This window comes from Mytilus edulis, chromosome 10 (assembly GCF_963676685.1).
Source record: "Mytilus edulis chromosome 10, xbMytEdul2.2, whole genome shotgun sequence".
NCBI lineage: Eukaryota > Metazoa > Mollusca > Bivalvia > Mytilida > Mytilidae > Mytilus > Mytilus edulis.
The window spans coordinates 20,484,320-20,503,194 of NC_092353.1; the positions used below are offsets into that span (position 1 = coordinate 20,484,320).

General features: G+C 30.4%; 1 protein-coding gene across 1 annotated transcript in view; it reads left to right on the top strand.

The window, feature by feature from the left end:
• Window positions 1-1,690: 1,690 nt before the first annotated feature.
• LOC139490587 (neuroglobin-like) overlaps window positions 1,691-18,875 on the top strand; it is a 44,678-nt gene continuing 27,493 nt past the window's right edge. The window contains exon 1 of the mRNA XM_071277458.1: window positions 1,691-2,084. The gene's annotated coding sequence lies outside the window, so the exon portion shown is untranslated. The remainder of the gene's footprint in view (window positions 2,085-18,875) is intronic.

The following is an 18,875-nucleotide window of genomic DNA, read 5'->3' on the forward strand; positions in this document are numbered from 1 at the left end:
GTCTTCTTAAAAATATATTGATTTTTTAATTGCAATCCCATGATATTATACAGATATGTGAAATGATTACCTTTTATGACAACATAGAACAGAAATCGATCAAGAAATATCCTTTGACCATCAATAAGAAGACTACACAATATGTCGGAAAAATTGTTTCCATAGACTGTAGATAAAGACGACTAATCTTTGTTTTATCTGCATATATTTACATATATATTAAAATAAACTTAATACCTGTGTGGAAGCAGTGAATGGATTATCAGTTTTATAAATTCTATAATTCGAGTAATACCAGATTATATATTCTTAATTGGATATAATTTTTCAGAAAGTGGACCATACACTGTGATCTTTTAAAAACATTTACTCCAGATGAAATAATTTCAATTGGGGCTTTCTTTTATTCCGAAATGTATTGCGTTAATGATTCCGTTTTTAATGTATCTACCAGTGACATCTGTCGTGTTTCCCTGTTTGAACAAATTGAGGAGGCATAGCCGTTAACATGGTACCAAACAAAAGCAGATTTTATTGCAATTCGTTTGTAACGACAATTTTCATTGGACGTTGACAAATATTTTGAAGAGTTAGATTCCAAGTTTTATTAGTCCGTAACTAAGAAAGTCACCATTTTGAAATACGAGTGTTTGGAATGAAATTTCTCAAAACACAAACATTAAAATATGTTTTTTAGTTAATATTGAAACCAACAAAAGCGTATGAAAAGTAAAAATACGTCTAGTGTTTATGTTTCACACTGATAGTATACATATGACGTCACATTATTTAGAAGCCAAAAACGATGCAACTGTTTCGCAGACTTTTTCATTTATGATATGTTTAAGTAAAAATAGTTATTGAACGGAATTCATGTAAATATGTGCCAATAAAATGGAATTGACTGTATTTTATTTTATTTTAAGATTAACCGTTATGCGGTAAACTAAATACAGTTACCTCCTAATTGGTCAATGATTCGTGTTCAGCTTATAAACATTCCCAAAAACTTAAATAAAAGTAAAAATAAAGATACTTTAAAAGCGTTAGGAACGAAGGTGGTATAGAAGAGTAAGATTTTCCTGCTCCACTAGTGATACTCATCTTGTTCGAACAAATGTAAAGTATCATATTACGTTTTTATACAATAAACCATTATTTTGAAAGAACGTGAAACTAATTCTCTCAAATCTTTTTTTTAAGTAAGAGAAATCAATTGATTTATATACTTTTGCAGAGGACAGGATTTTGTATGTTCCCTAGTATATACCCTTATAGATCTTTTGACAGATTGTTTTAGTTTCTTCATAAGTTTATACACAGAACTCTTAAGCTCGATTATGCTCGATTATGCTTTATGAAGAAACATGTGTTGGTTGTTTGGAAAGCGGTTTCATATTGTATTCAACAGATCAAGTAACATAACGTTGTACGAATAAACGAATAAATGCTATGGTCGAAATGGTAATTAAAATATATATTGTTATTATCTCTTCATACAATGCATTTGGAAGCAACATTAATAATGTATGTTGATGCACCAATTTAATCGTTCTACACCCACGACACAATCAATAGTTTTGTCGATCTATTGTTTACCTAGGGTGTCATGTTAATGAAATCAAGCATAAGTTTGTATGAAGTATAAAACGACAGGATTAATCTCATGATCAATACTAGAAAAAAAGTATTTGTATATATTCATAAACCTGTCGTAATTAAACCATTCCAATGTATCGATAACCTGAAATCCTGACTTGATATTCATACTGATTATTTTCTGTTTTATTTTAATTAAAAAGTCATTGCAAGTGTTATTTAAGCGTGGAGTACCTTCCGTAGAAAGAAATCGATATAGAATCCAGCTGTAGAGACACAGAAAAATTATTTATTGAATTATTGTTCAGCTAAGTTGTGTTGTTTTCGGACCTAGGCGTATTTTACTTATGAAAGACATTTTGGATGTTTTAAAGCAAATAACTGTGGTATTGATGTGTCAGAGAAATTCAACAAAATGACATGAATCGAGACAATCTTTTATCTGTTTCATCTCATGGAATACAGAAAGAATTAAGAACACTAAGGTAACTTCCTATTTCATTATATCAGAAATAATCAGAAATAATGCATTATCATTTAAAATAATGAATAATTTATTTATTTATTTCTTTAAAGTCTATACTCGACTAAAAAGAAGTTGTTTTTTCTCTTTGTAGCGGTTTATTTTGAAATCTTTTAAGTATTTCATTTCAAATGCATTATCAAATACATGCTTGTTTCTAATAAGAACATGCAGGGTGATGGATGTATTCATAAGTCATCGATTATGAGGAATATGCTCATTGTTGACATGAAAACATACAAATGCCTATAAAAAGGCTATATATGTAGTCATTTAAAAAAACTGTAATATTGTACCATGTCAAATGTTAAAAGAGAATTCACCATTCTTGGATTTTGTATGTACATTTTGGGTGGAAGTAAGATTCATATAGTTGAACATCATTGAAGCAAATGAAGGAACAATTCATTTATTAAATTAAACTGTGAAGTGAATATAATAAGGAGATAACTATTGTTTTTTGTAGCTCCAACGGCTTCAATTAGTAATTTGATGTTCGTAAACTAAGTAGACTGGCGAAGTGTTAGCGGAACCAGAACACGTCTATTTGCGACCATCAAATCACCAGTTGATGCCATAAGAGCTTAAAATAAAATATGTTTATCTCCATTCTAATGAAACCGACAGAAAACATCATCAAATCATACATTTAAAATCCGCGCGGCGTAGTTTGTGTTTGCGCGTTCGTTTTTATAGCATCAATTGTGAATTCATGTCATGAAAATTTGTGAAGTGATCCAATAAAAATGAACCTCACAAAAAATGTTTCATTAGAACGATCAACTATTTAATACTACAACATATATGACAGTGTGTATGCTGAGCTTCATTTTACAACAAGTTAATCATAATATAAGAAAATCTTATTAGAAAATCTTCTGATGTTCAGGAGTATTCTAAAATGGTCAGTCCTTTGAAATGAGAGTCTGGACATATCAATGGTTTCATTTTCATTGACATCTTTTTGAGTAATCCCTATCGGTTTTTACATTTCTTCGTGTTTTCCGGTCTTTAATCCTAATCTTTAGTTACTAAGACAATAACAATCAAAACCAAGGAGTAAACAAAGATTAAAAAACCAAAGGACATTTACATCAACAGTTATAAATAATAAATAAGAATAACACGAATTCCACTAAAAACCGGGAGTGAAATCAGGTGCTCCGGAAGGGTAAGCATTTCCTATACCGTATACGGCACCCGTCGTGTTATTTCTTTGTTCAGTTCGGTAATGACGGAAGTTTATTATGACTGAGGAAGAATATCGGATATGATTTCTGACACACTTTTGTCATAATGGCCAATCAGCTCATGATGGCGACCGTAAAATTTCTTGAGTGATGACCTTAATTTGATTGATGACCTTAATTTGATTGATTCATAGCCCTGTCTTAGCATCTTTTGAGAAAGCACTAACTAAGGTAATAACTTTACTTCTATCATCCACAGTCTTTCGCTTTCTTGAAGTACTCACTTAAATCAAAAGAATTGACCTAAATAAATCTTATAATACTCAATACTTTTCGCACTTAATTTGACGTTGTGAACTTTTTTTATTAGAGCGTAACTGATGAGTCATTTGCTTACAAAACGTGTATTTTTGTGTAGAAAATTTGCATCCACCTGTCTATGAACAGTTTATTGAATTGATTTTCATATTTTATTTCATTGTCATCATATTGCATAGAAAACAAAGATCAACCATCAACCGAACAATCTTTCAGAATTCGAAAAGTGGCCGAACTTAGGCTTATAAATATTCTTTCATGACAAGGAAACGAGAGTAGTGTTCTTGATAATCTCGATATATTTGAAAGAAACGCTGAACAAAATATAAATAATCATTCAGATCACCTCTTTGCATTATAGCTGCCATTGAGCCTCTCGATTTATTGATGCACCGAAAATTGATATTCTACAGAGTAGGAGGGTTGAGATTTAAGATATCTGCTTCCCTAAATGACATGCCATAATGATCGTTTATTTTGAGTCATATCAAAATTTACTATCAATTTTCTTTGAAAAGTAAATGCTGCAACACTGCGAATTCACTTAACCTCCGTTATCAATCTCCTTCTATCCCGTCTCATTTAAAGAAACATCGCAGTATAATGCCTTTGTAAATATAAGTACTCTTTAACTTGGCTCTTTTGAGCTATTGTTTGAACTTAAAACAATAAAGCCAAACTCTCACCAAGTATCAAAAACATGGTAAATATATAAACTTGCTATTGAAATGACAGCCAAATTTAATTGATGATATGACAATACTCTTAGTTAGGACATGTATATTCCATAATAAAACTTATCCTTTTAAGTTTGAAAATATCGAACTATACCGGTAAAATCATTGATTATCTCTCAATTCCTTTTTATAATCGTAGGTACTGTCTACTAGTATTCGATCAATTGCTGACAATTATTATAATTTAATATCGCACCGTACAACTGCAGTAAGCTCAATAAGAACATCATGCCCGATATACCTTTGAGAAGGAGACACTAGTCTTAACTTTTCTGCATGCCACGTCGTAGGAGTAGACTGAAAAGTGAGAGGGGACAAAAGTATTATATAATTAACTCGGCGCTCTGTTTCATTTTAATTTATTATTTTGAATAGATGTTACTGTATAAAATGGTTGACAGAAGCATAGTTTTCCCTAAAATCCCCTTTGTTTTTCTGTGATGTATTGTGTTGGTTAATTCCTCCACAGGGCTATACCTCTTCTGCTTGAAATCTAAGGTGGACAGTATGACATTTCTATGACAATTCTGTGTACAAAGTTTATAACGTCAACTGTCTTTATACTTTGTAATTATATGAAAATAATTATATAGAGTATTTTACTGACTTTACTTGACATTTGTGGCCAGACACTACTCAGTTTTGACGAACAGATAAACAGGTCAGTCAAAGGTTTGGATTGTTTTGGTTGTGTATAATGTAGAGGCGTAAGATCTCGAGTTCTAAGCTATAAAACAGATTCTCATAAGTAGATTTCTACTTTGATAAACATTGTTATTATTCGTATTGATTATTTTTTCATTAAGAAATCGGTAGCCATAGTAGACAAGACGCTTTGACATGATATCAGTCGGTATTCAAATTGCATCATTACTACACTCCATGATAAAACTAAAATTACAAAAAACTCAAAGGATAATTAAAAGATATATTTGTAAAGGTAAATGTTTCATCAGGTTATGAGTACCATATGTTTTTGCTTTAACACCACTCACATAAATGTTTGATTGATTTTCAGAGATAAGTTTGGAAGGTTCTGTAGAACGCTTAATCAATTCTGTAAAATATTTTGCGTAACAGAACTAGAAGACTGACTTCTATTAGTACACTTAATTTATAAAGACGATTTGTATATGGAAAAAAAAGTTGAAGAGAAAAAAATAACGTGTCCTCTATTATAGATACACAAGGTAATATTCTTATATAAAAACGCCTATTCTGTTATGATTACTCAAAAGGTACTTTATAAAGGTATAAAGTTGATGAGCTATGAGGACCAACTATATATCATTTGATTTTGTTTTATACATTTAAGCTTTGTTATACTTTCATAACCATAGAAATAACGAAACAATTCCAAAATGTCAACGTAGTCATAGTTTACCTTCTTTAATTAAGAGGTTAATTTTCATCATTTAATTTGAAGTGCTCATTTGACTGCTTTATCTATCTGTATTTCAATGTCGTTTGAAGCTATGTATATGAACTTCTTGATAAAAACTATATTTGGGATTAAACCATTGACAATAGGAAATGCATTGTAAGTAAGCATGTAATGTGTTACATATTCGTTTTTCGTTCATTTTTTAAATAAATAAGGCCGTTAGTTTTCTCGTTTGAATTGTTATACATTATCATTTCGGAGCCATTTATAGCTGACTAGACGGTAAGGGCTTTGCTCATTGTTGAAGGCGGTACGGTCACCTATTGTTGTTAATTTCTGTGTCATTTTGGTCTCTTGTGGAGAATTGTCTAATTGGCAATCATATTACATCTTCTTTTTTATATGTATATTTTAAATTGATAATGCATTGATATTGTTTGATCAGGGTCATACCATACAAACTTCTTGTTCCTGTTCTCCACTGTGTAAAGTCATTAAGATATCTGTTCTGTGATATATCTCTTTTAATGTAGGGAATTCATACCAGGAATGTAAACAAAAGCATTCTCATACACTTCAGTATGATCGTTAAATTACACCAAGATGTAGGTTTCATATAGATAATTACTAATTAATTGTTACAACTATTTAGTATAGATGAATATACAAATGTAACCTTTCAGATAACAAATGAATCCATAGACCTGTTGTAAAAAACGTATTCGTAAAAGCAGGACATTTATCGAATAAAGGATTGGTAAATTATCTTCGACTAAACATTTCCACAATTTACTTATTTTCTTGTAAAACAATTCAGTTCAAATAATTATCCGGCCATCTAATGTTTTGGTTCTATATATCATTGGTGTTTGATTCTGTTGTTTCGTTGTTTTCCTCATATAGTTGATGTCTTTCCCTCAGTTTTAGTTTGTAACCCGGATTTGTTTTCTCTCAATCGATTCTTGACTTTTGAACAGCGGTATAATGCTGTTGTCTTTATATACCATGTAGTATTTGACAGTAAATCGACTAAACATCAGAACAGTTCTTGAATCCCTTCAACACCTTGGTTGAATGTCCTATTACATAAGCTTATTATGATATTATCCTCTTTAAAATCTGTAAGTCTTCGTTAGTCTTAAATTGTTCGGCTTCACTTATTCCTATCGCGCAACGTTACGTAAAATATCATGTATTTGATGTTGGCAACTGTTCATACACCACACAAAGCGATAAATACTCGATTAAAATGTAGTTACATAAAATCGTACTTGAAATAAAATTTCCTCATTTATGGAATTGATCGTGTTTTGGTATAAAATAAATAAACAAGAATAATAAAAAAAAAGGCATAAAATTATTACTGTGAATGTTACAGTTTACCTTTTGAAAGACCTTGATCTGCTATGACTTATAACCGAATACTTGCTTATACTATTCAATCATAGAGTGAAAAAACAAAGGACAATACTAACTAGAGCATGATAGCATGGATATGCTGGCATCTAGAAAGATGCTTCCCAAGACTTGTTAATGTTAACATGTCATGTTATAACCATTTGATAAATGTTCACATATCATTTCTTGTATCAGGATAAAAACATAATTCCGCATGTGACAGGTTCTCGTCAATCAAATCAGGCTAACCTTCAAAGTAAAATTTAAACTTTTCCATTAGTTCTAATAGTGTTTGTCTTGATTGATTATGATAAGGTCTCTATCTTCAAATGAATGCTATGATTAATCAAGTAAATGAGTTCATTAAGAAATTTTAATAGTATCTTTCTTTCGTGAATATATCTTAAGAAATACACCGACCGTTAAGGTATCAAGATTGAGAATTTATTAATAATTATGAAGACGATTGTAAAGTAAAGTAAAATTTCAATCCTGGTATCTATGATGAGTTTTTTTTATTATTCAATACATTCGTATTTTCACGCAATTTTAAGCATTTTTGTAAAGATTGAAATACTTCTGAAAATGTAATAAAATAAATTCAGAACGGATTTGCCATACGTTTTTATTGTTGGAACTTTCCTTGTCAAGATGTTATTTTTTTTTAATAAAGTTGCGTCATCAAAGACAATGTAAAACATGGTAAAATTTAATACTTATTTTCTTAGTAAGCATTAAATAAAAAATTTCAAAAGAGTTAATGTGTTGTTAAAGTTGTCTGATGCATTTAACTATGTTTGATTAAAAATCGGCAGATGACGTCAATCCATTCATTTAAAATAAATAGCGGTAGTATAATGGACATTCATGAAGAAGTAGTTATCAGAATTGTTTCCTTATTTTTTTTAAAACAGAAAACAATGTAAAAATACAATGGTTTGATTATTGACAGACTTATGACGCAATTGTTACATGATGTTAATCTTTAGTGTGGTAGTGTTACAGTCCTTTAACAGCATGTCGATATTGTGACTGAAATGTTTTAAAATTGGTTACGAATATATTGTAGCAAATCACAACTTTTCTTTATATGATAATATAAATTGAAAAAAGGCGAGGAGTCAAAATATGATGGAATTAGAAGAATTAGAATTAAGATTAAAACTAATAGATAGATCTAATATATATTATACCTTTCACAGATTTGAGAAAATCTAAGTAACAATTAATAATTGTGTGCGTCCAAATAGATTGACATTTATGAAGAACACGCTAATTAAACTATTTTAACCCAAAGAACCGTCAGCTGACAATAAAACCATTTTTTGTCTATCAGTTTCTACATAAGAAAACCTTGTACCTAGTCAGGAATTTATTTGTTTTCCAATCGTTGGATGGATTTGAGTTTTTGATTTTGCCATTTTCATTTATAAGTTCAGAATTTTTGTTATTTTACTTTTTAAAGGTACTTTGATACGTGGGAATCTCCCAACGTAACATGAAAAGAAAACCCTCATCAATGAATCATCAAGTTTGAATTTGATTTTTAACGTAAGGTCCATGATAATTTTATGAATAACCAACGCCAAATTAAGAAAAGTATCTAAACACTTAAAACTTCGATAATGATAATATAGGGGATAATTGGACAGAAGAGGATGTGTGTGGTATGAGTGCTTATGAGACAACTCTGTATCAAAGTCATAATTTGTAAAAGTAAACAATTATAGGTCAAAGAACGGTCTTGAACACGGCGCATTGGACCACACCGAACAGCTAGCTATAAAGGGCCCCAAAAAATGACTAGTGTAAATCCACCCAAACAGAACACGAACTCTCTAATCTCTATAAAAAACGAGAAATGAGAAACACTAATGAATAGTTATCAAAAGTACCAGGATTATAATTTAGTTTAAACATATTTTATTTACTCAAAGTAAAATGGATTGGACACAAGTAAGCCATACTTATGAAGTCCGCTCCGAATGACAATAATTTACAATACAATATTAATATGAGCATGCAATATCAAGATAAACAATATTTTACGAGTCTATCAATTGAGAAAAAAAATGAAACAGAAATAAATGTAAACATTGAAAACGATGATGATGATGATAATGATGACGTGGATGTACCGTTAATACATTTTCTACATAACAAGAAATCTCTCAGACCTTTTGATAAATTCGAATACGTGTTTGAATATATTCACGTTTTGTTCATACGAGAGATTCGGATTACCAGATGTCAGTAACTTAACATTCAGTATAAGGTCATCAGGAAGCCATCTTATATTGTTCATCAGAATTTCTCTCTGGTGTGTATGTAAAGAGCAGTTGAAAAGTAAATGGTGTACAGTCTCAATGTTACATCCACAAAAGCAAGATAGATCAGCAATTATATTGACTCTAAACAAGTCATAGTTCAAGAAAGATGAGTAGCATCTGAATTATGTTAAAATCATATTTAGTTCCTCGGTCCATATAGACAATATAGACAATATTTTATTCGCACAAACACATTTACATTAAATGGTTATGGCATACAAAGTAAGACAATAAACTGACAATAGTTAAATTGATTATAATTATATTAGAGTGACAGTGGTATTCACAGCGAAGAAGAAAAAGGCTATAAATATCAACAGTTAACACATTGTAAATGTTCATGAACAATCAAAAAAAGAACACAAACAAAAATTCGGTTGCATATTAAAAAAAAAAAATTATACAGATGCATATTAAAAAAAAAGTTATACAGATGTTCTTAATAAAAGACAATCATTAATATACTTTATGGTGATTTTTATAATGACTGGTAGACTGCTATTTAAAAGTACAGTCAAATGATTTAGTGTTATAGTGGACTGCAATTTAATAAAATTGAAATTAAGATTTTTATTAATATTTTGTATATAGGTATACCTTAATGATTTATAGCATGGACAGATTGAGAAGAAATGGTATTCATCCTCAATTTCTTGTCTGTTACAGGATAAGCAAATGCGTTTACTTCTTTCAATGTTGGTATAACGCCCTCTTTCAATTGCTAGGGAATGCGTACTTAGTTTAAATTTACTGAAAACTGATCGGTCGGTTTTTAATTTACATATATCAATATATGGGGGCCTTTTTCTAATTCTTTTAGTATGACAAAAGAAATTAAATTTTTCACATTTATTGATAGAACAATTCATAATTTGATAAGCCTGGTCATAGATTCTTTGTTGGATACTATTTATGTGATATTTTAAATTAAAAGTATTAAAAGTGAGATGACCAAAACCTAATTTATTTAACCAGTCTTTTACAATGTTAACCCATTTACTTGTTTTCTCTACATTATTATATATTTTATGGACTAAAGTGTTAGGCGAGTTTACAATGTGGTTTAGAAATTTTAAAGCTGAAAGGTGAATTTTAAAGTACAAAGGGATTCTGTTTGTCTCAGTTAAACAGGCTACATTTGTTGTTTTGCACTGTACTCCTAAAATTTCTTTAATAAATTTAATATGTAAATGTTCAAATGGATCTGAATCTTTGAACACTTGGCTTACACCCCAAACTTCACATCCATAAAGAGTTATTGGAACAACTAAAGTATCAAATAATTTTTCAAGCATACTGCAGGAATTATCTAAAGAGACTGTTTTTTTAATTTTAAACCAAGCTTTTCTTCCTTTTTCCATAAGATTTTTTGTTGAATGACTTAAACTTCCTGAACAATTTATAGTTATTCCAACGTAACAAATAGATTTAACAGTCTCAATATGTTCTTTTTCTACTTTAAAATAATTACAATGAGATTTTCCATTAGAATTGAATATTATAATTTTTGATTTTTGTTTGTTAACATCAAGTTTCCATAGGGAACAAAATTTAGTTAACTCATTTAGTGCATTTTGTAGCCCTTCTTGGGTTTCAGACAATAAAATAATGTCATCTGCATATAATAATGATGTTAGTTTAACATCTCCTATAATCATTGGTTCAGTGTTTGCATGATCAAGGTCATTTACAAGGCCATTTATATAAATATTAAACAAAGTGGGGCTAAGTACATCCCCTTGTTTTACTCCGCAATTTGATATAAATTCATGGCTAATACCATTTTGAAATTTAATTCTGCATTTGTTGTCATTGTACATTGATTGGATGACGTTAAAAAGTTTGCCTGGAAGTCTGTTTTGGAGTAGAATGTAGAATAAACCCTCCCTCCAAACAGTATCAAAGGCTTTTTGCAGATCTATAACTGCAGCAAAATTTTTCTTTTTTTTAGTTTTATATTTGTCTACAATAGACTTTAATGAGAAGATATGATCTGCTGTTCTAGCTTTTTCTTTGAAGCCGATCTGATTTTCACTTATCAAATTATTGGTGTTAATAAACTTCATAAGTCTAGTGTGTATAATTTTATTGAATAATTTTCCCAAATTAGAAGTCAATGAGATACCTCTATAATTAGAGGGGTCAGATTTGTTCCCCTTTTTATGAATTAAAGTAATCAGACTTTTGTTCCATAATTTTGGGAAGCTGCCTTTCATAAATACTAGGTTGAAAAGTTTTAATAGGGGTTCTAATAATACTGGCATACCGCATTTAATCATTTCGTTAGAAATTAAGTCTTCAGCTGATGATTTACCATTTTTAAGTGTTTTAACTGCATTTAAAATTTCAGCTGGCTGAATTTGTTTATTAAATTCGTTGTCAGAGTTGCATGTATTTAGTGTCTTTTTTAGATAAGGGGTAAGATGTTAAACAATATCAAAATAGCCAATCATAACCTTGGACAACATGACTCTTTAAGTTTTACATTTGAATTTTTATAAATTTCGTTTAAAATATCATGCAATTTAAAAGAAATATCTTATCCCCTCTTTTTTACCAAAAAAACATTGGTATATTTACAATTTTAAGAACACAAGATATATACAACAGGTTTATAGCACGTATATTTCTGTTCTACACAATTGAAACTGAATCCTTATTCAATACCTTATCGATACTCAGCAAAATAAATCAATGTAGGTTGATATGGATCAAGGCATTCCACGATTAAAGAAATAAAAAAATAGCTTGGCTGGTGGTACTTCCAGATTGGTACATCTAACCTCATTAAGGCACTCATCATTATGCTAAAAGCCAAAGTCATGCTAATTGCACATAAAAGAGGACTTGTTTTGCAATGCTAATATCGTTGATACTAACATTACTTCACACTAAAAGCCGTATCTACTACCTTTTGATAAGCTATGAGATTGAAAGTAAGAATAAGAGATCACCCTAGTTTATGGTGGAATCGTTATGACAAAGTCTTTAGTTGTCTATCTTATGTTTTGTAAACTTGTCTTTGTATATTGATCGTTTTTCCTTTTTATTTGTCATTTCGCTTTCAAATTTTGAGTTTGACTATCCTTTTGGTATCTTGCGCTATTATTATAGAACAAATTGTAACATGTATGCCATCTAGTTCTTGCAATGCATAAGTTTATAAAATGTTAAGACGAACGTGTTTTTTTTTTATCTGTAAGGTCTCGCTAAAAGGTAAGTGATGTATAAATATGGAAATGGAGTCAACTTCTACTGTGAGGCAGAGATGTAATCTTGAACTTGTACTTTATACACATCATATTTTGGATGGGAGAAGAACAGGAATTACCATAATTCGACAGTAAACCCTTGTTAATACTAGAAAAATGTGTAACTAAATATATTATTTATAGTGCATATGTAATTCGTTTTTCTTTTCTTTCATTGAATCAATCCCTATGATATATTAAATGGGAGGGAATCATCTGATTGCATAATAACCGATAAAAAGTATAATCGATTCCCCAGTATTCGATTATCATTTAAGAAATATATAGTCAATTGACCTACTTATAAAAAAGAAGATGTGGTATGATTTCCAATGAGACAACTATCCACAAAAGACCAAAATGACACAGACACGAACAACTATAGGTCACCGTACGGTCTTCAACAATGAGCAAAGCCCATACCGCTTAGTCAGTTATAAAAGTCCCCGATAAGACAATGTAAAACAATTCAAACGAGAAAACTAACGGCCTTATTTATGTAAAAAAAAAAATGAACGAAAAACGAATATGTAACACATAAACAAACGACAACCACTGAATTACAGGCTCCTGAATTTGGACACGCACATACATAAATAATGTGGCGGGGTTAAACATGTTAGCGGGATCCCAACCCTCCCCTAACCTGGGACAGTGGTATAACAGTACAATTATTGGTTTGGACTATGTAAGTAAAGTAAAAAATTCAGATAAATTATAATGGTGACATGTGAAATTTTTCATAAATAAAAAAGATCACCCGATTATTTTTGGACCAAAAAGTCATCTCTGTCTTTCAATTCAATACAAAGGTATTATAATAAACTAAGCAGCTTCGTCTGAAAAACTGTCAACGAATCTGATACTTCTTTTAAACTTTCTTTTGTTGACTGGACGCTTAATTCTTATACATGATCGATTAGCAAACAATCACGCTAAAGACATCTTTTGTTCGTTTAGATAAATGAGAAATATCAACCTTGATATAAATATTGAGTGTTCCTCGTGAAATGTTGCGAAAAGTGCTTGTTATTCTGTTGGTTTTGTTGATTCGAATTATGTTTTTACTAGAGTACTTGTGAAATAATGTCAGAAGAGACAGCCAGACATCTCTGTGTTTTGTCTTATGTTTATCAATTACATTCAAGAAATATTTTCTTGTCAGTACTATGGTAATTGTTATCAAATAGTTCGTTTCTATGTTTGTTAGCGTTTGTTTTTTGTTGCACTTCAGTGTTCCTGTTGTTCCTTTGTTTTCCCCTTATAATTGATATGTGACCCTCAGTTTTAGTTTGTAACCAAGATTTGTTTTCTCTCAATCGATTTATGACTTCTGAACACCGGTATACTACTGTTGCCTTTATTGCATATGTATGCTATTGGTTTATTTGATATACGACATGTATGTTGTTTATACATATATATATATATATATATATACTGTTGCCCTTTTACTGACGAAAAATGATCAATATAATATTTGTAGCACTAAATCATTGTGCAAAGGATCGATCAAGTAAAAGTTTGATTGTTATAGTTATATGTTTGAATTGATTTTTTAGCCTACGCATATGTCTTTGTGCTATATTGTAAGTGAATTTCACTTAAATCCACTCCAAACTTGCCCTTGAATTGATAGCAACTCAATATATATAAAGCGATATGTTTATTATTCATAGGAATCAGAGTTGGCCGCTTAAACCTTATCAAAATCTGATTAAATATATATATATTTTTTCTGATAAAAACCTTTTCAGTTCACAGAGACATGGAAGCGTATAGCAATATAGTTTAATAGTAAAGCTAAATGAAACTATTTTCTAATAAACTTAATTACGTTCCCTTTTCACAAATATGACCCACCGAATTTTACTAAATAACTGGTTTTTAATGATATGTGCAACATAACGAGTGCCACATGTGACGCAGAATCTGCTTATCCTTCCAGAGCACCTGAATTAACCCCCAGTTTTTGGTGGAGTTCGTGTTTCTTTAGACTTAATCTTTCATTTTCTATTGTCTGTCCGTTTTTTTCTCTCATTTTTTAGCCATGACAGTATCAGTTTGTTTCCGATCTATGAGTTTGAGTGTCCCTCTGGTATCTTTCGACCTTCTTTTACGTGTTATACTTAAAACAACAATTCATGGGGGCTTGAATATATCGTGATTTTACCACGGGTTTGACCTTTATGACAAATATTTTACCCTGATCGATACTATTCTTTATATTTGTCTGTGTATATTTTTAACCTTGATTGGTTTTTTTTAACGTAATATTCTTTTGGCGTGGCTCGGAATATATCCATCTCGCCATTGTGTTATTGTGCTTTGGTATTTTTTGTATTCTTGTATTCTTGTATTTCATTTCTGCTTATGTGCCATATCTATAGGGTGTCTGCATGCCATTATGTTTTTCTTTGTTCACATGATGGTTTGTTTTATAGAGATTATTTAACAAAAATATATGAAACACAAGTGAGATATGTATAACACCAGGTTTAATATTCCATCTTTCTGCATCAGAAAATGCATGTACCAAGTCAGGAAAAATACAGCTGATTTCCATTAGTCTGTAGTGTTCGAGCATTTTGCCATTTGTTTATGGACTTTCGATTATGTATTTTCCTTGGAGTTCTGTATTTGTGTTATGACCCTTAAATCAGTTCATGGTAAGGTTGAATCCAAATTATAATGCCTATTTGTATGATGATGGTTATCTTTATCAGGCTGCATTTTGTTCTCTTATGTTGATGATCTTTGTTTGCTTAATACAGAGTGTACTTTTTCGAATTTAGATATAAGTGATATAGGGCCAGAGGACTCCTTCGTGATAATAAGGTATTATATCAAGGCAAGGTACCTCTTTGTTTAATAAAACTTTACATGAATGAGTAAGGATACAGCTACAATGATGTACTACAGAATCATCGTTTGTCTGGATTTTTTCAGGATGAAATCCATTTTCAAATAGACTTTCTGGTTAAAATCCTGTCAAAGAAAAATCCATGAAAAATTTCAACTGTAAGATAATTTGTAAAAAAATACCAAGTAGTTTGACATTAAGATCTAGAATTCTTATAGCAATATGTATTAAATTATTGTTGTCTCGAGTGTCTACTTTTAGATTGTTTTTAAGTCTATTAATAGAATTAATGTTTGATTCAACACTAATTTATAAAGTAACAATATATGTAATGTTTTATTTTACTTGTCTGATGCATTCAACTGTAATCTAAGGTCGACAACTGACGTCAATACATCCATGAAAAATAGCGCTTTTCTACGGGAATCTTATAATGAAGTGATAATTAGAATGGCTTTCTTGTTCTAGCTTTCTTCTTCAGGAAACAATAGTAAAATACAATAATTAAGTTATTTTTAGATCTATGACGTTACATTTTGCTGGCGTTGGATAATCTTTTGTATGGTCTTTCGGCAGTACTGAAATAGCTACTTAATATTGTCAATGAATAGAAAGAGGTGAATGATACTAAATGACATTCAAATTGATAGGGCGAATAAACTGACCACTCGATGGCAAAAAAATAAGACCCCTCCCTAAAAAAAAATTAAAAAAACAACAGTATAAAAAAGCATTTAATTATATATGGATATTCAAATGTAAATACACTCAGTTATGGATAGTTTATATATCGAAATCTAAAACGCAAGATATTTTTTCTGATTGTAGTGATTGTCCTTAACTCCTATACTTTAAACTATCGTTCGTACATTTTTATACATCGAGGATGGGTGATATACCATGTCGGATCAAAAAAACAATATTCAAATTTACAATCTTTGCATCGAAGTCTTTGATTTGAAAACAATATTTGAAAAAAAGGAATTTTATCTGATTTTTAAAGGATGTTTTTTACTATCTATTCTTGAGTTTCTGTTTTTATTTTGAATTAATATCATTCTATAATTGCGCTTGATAGTTTGAGTGAAATATTCTACTTCTACTTATTAACAAGGCCTTTTTACTTGTAATTTCAATAACCACGTAATATTAACCTGTCCTTACAATACGGTTAATTCGATACTACAATTATATCTATATCTTTGATCATTCGCGCAGAACTTTATTGAATAAAGATATAACTTTTTTTAATATAATACCAAATTAGCATGAAGTTTTACTCTCGGCCATGTATCACTCATATCCTAAATCTGACAAGAACAATCTGAAAAAGCCACGAAAAAGAAAATGTTGATTGTTGATTTAGCCTTAAAAGATAACAATCAGCATACAAATAGGTATTACTCAATTTATTTCACTTGACTGGGCGGAGTTTAACCGTTTCGCTCATAATAAACCATTCCATCTATAGATAGGTGTTTTAGGATAAACTCATCAATAAAGTGTCCAGTTATTCTTTTGTAAATTCCTTTGATGGCACTGATAGGTGATTAGAAATCAGTAATAATTATAACGGCAATCATCCTAATCACACACATCTTCAAATAGAATGTCCTTATGCAAATTAAAACGTAAGCTCCGCCCGATCAGTTGAAATGACATTGGTAATACTATCATTTTGATTGAACCTTAATTATGTGCTGTTAAAACAGTTGGTATGACAATTTACAAAACATACCAGGATGAATCTAATATTACAAGGATAATAGCTATAGTAAGATGTGGTGTGAGTGCCAATGGCGAAAACTAAGTTGGTTTATGTAAATATTCTCACTGTTTAAAATCATTCTCTACTACATTCCATTCGTTTCTACACAGAGACTCAACCATAAACGAAATTCAACAGTTAGGAGAGGAAGACAAAAACATGTTTTGTCTTTGGTAAATTTGAACTGCAATTGATGACTTCTTCCTGACAATGTAACTACTTGATAATAATTTAAAAAAAAAAGATTGAAAAAAAAAATTTGTTTAAGATTTTGTCACATCTTAATTGAGAAAGAAAATAAAACGAAGAACAACAATTAAGAGAACTTGACTTAAAACATTCTTTGGTAACATCTGCTCATCCACACTCATAAAGCAAACCTCCATGTGTAAATTAATTTTCTTAAAAACAAGTCTGAAAGTTGACACTCGAGACTATAGCAATATGATAAATAACTGTTTATGAATTCCAGAACTTAACGTCTAGTAATTTAGACCATATTTACAAATGTAAGTTAACGAGTTTCTTAACAAACTCGCTTTTACCTGATTAACTAGAATGTAGCTCATTTGAAATAGATTTGTTCATGATAAATGAAGACGAACGTCATTAGAACTAATAGAAATGTTCAAATATTTCTCTAGAGGTCAGCTGATTTGATTGTTAGGATCTGTCACATGCGGAATTATGTTTTCATTCGGATGACGAGTTCATTTACAAGAAAATGTTTATTGAACACAAGTTTTTTTTTAAAATATTTTAAAATAATGTATATCGACATAAATAAACTTTTATTTATATGGTATTGTATATGAAAAGGTGAGCTTAAATTCAAAATATAACACAATGCATATATTTATCAAAGGTACCAGGATTATAATTTGATACGCCAGACGCGCGTTTCGTCTACATAAGACTCATCAGTAACGCTCAGATCAAAATAGTTATAAAGCCAAACAAGTACAAAGTTGAAGAGCATTGAGAACCCAAAATTCCAGAAAGTGGTGCCAAATACTGCTAAGGTAATCTATACCTGGGATAAAAAAATCCTTAGTTTTTAGAAAAATTCATAGTTTTGTAACAGTTAATTTATAAAAATGACCATATAATTGATATTCATGTCAACACCGAAGTGCTGACTACTGAGTTGGCGATACCCTCGGGGACGAAACGTGCATCAGCATTGGCATCGACCCAGTGGTGTAAATAGTTATCAAAGGTACCAGGATTATAATTTAATACGCCAGACGCGCGTTTCGTCTACATAAGACCCATCAGTGACGCTCAGATCAAAATAGTTATAAAGCCAAACAATAACAAATTTGAAGAGCATTGAAGACCCAAAGTTCCAAAAAGTGGTGCCAAATACGGCTAAGGTAATCTATTCCCGGGATAAAAATATTTTAAAATATACAATTATCATCTAATGTGTGTCTTCAATATGGTACTCTTAGTTGGATTTGTCTTAACTTTAACTTTCCTCCAAAAATGTCTGTCATTTCTACTTGTCGATC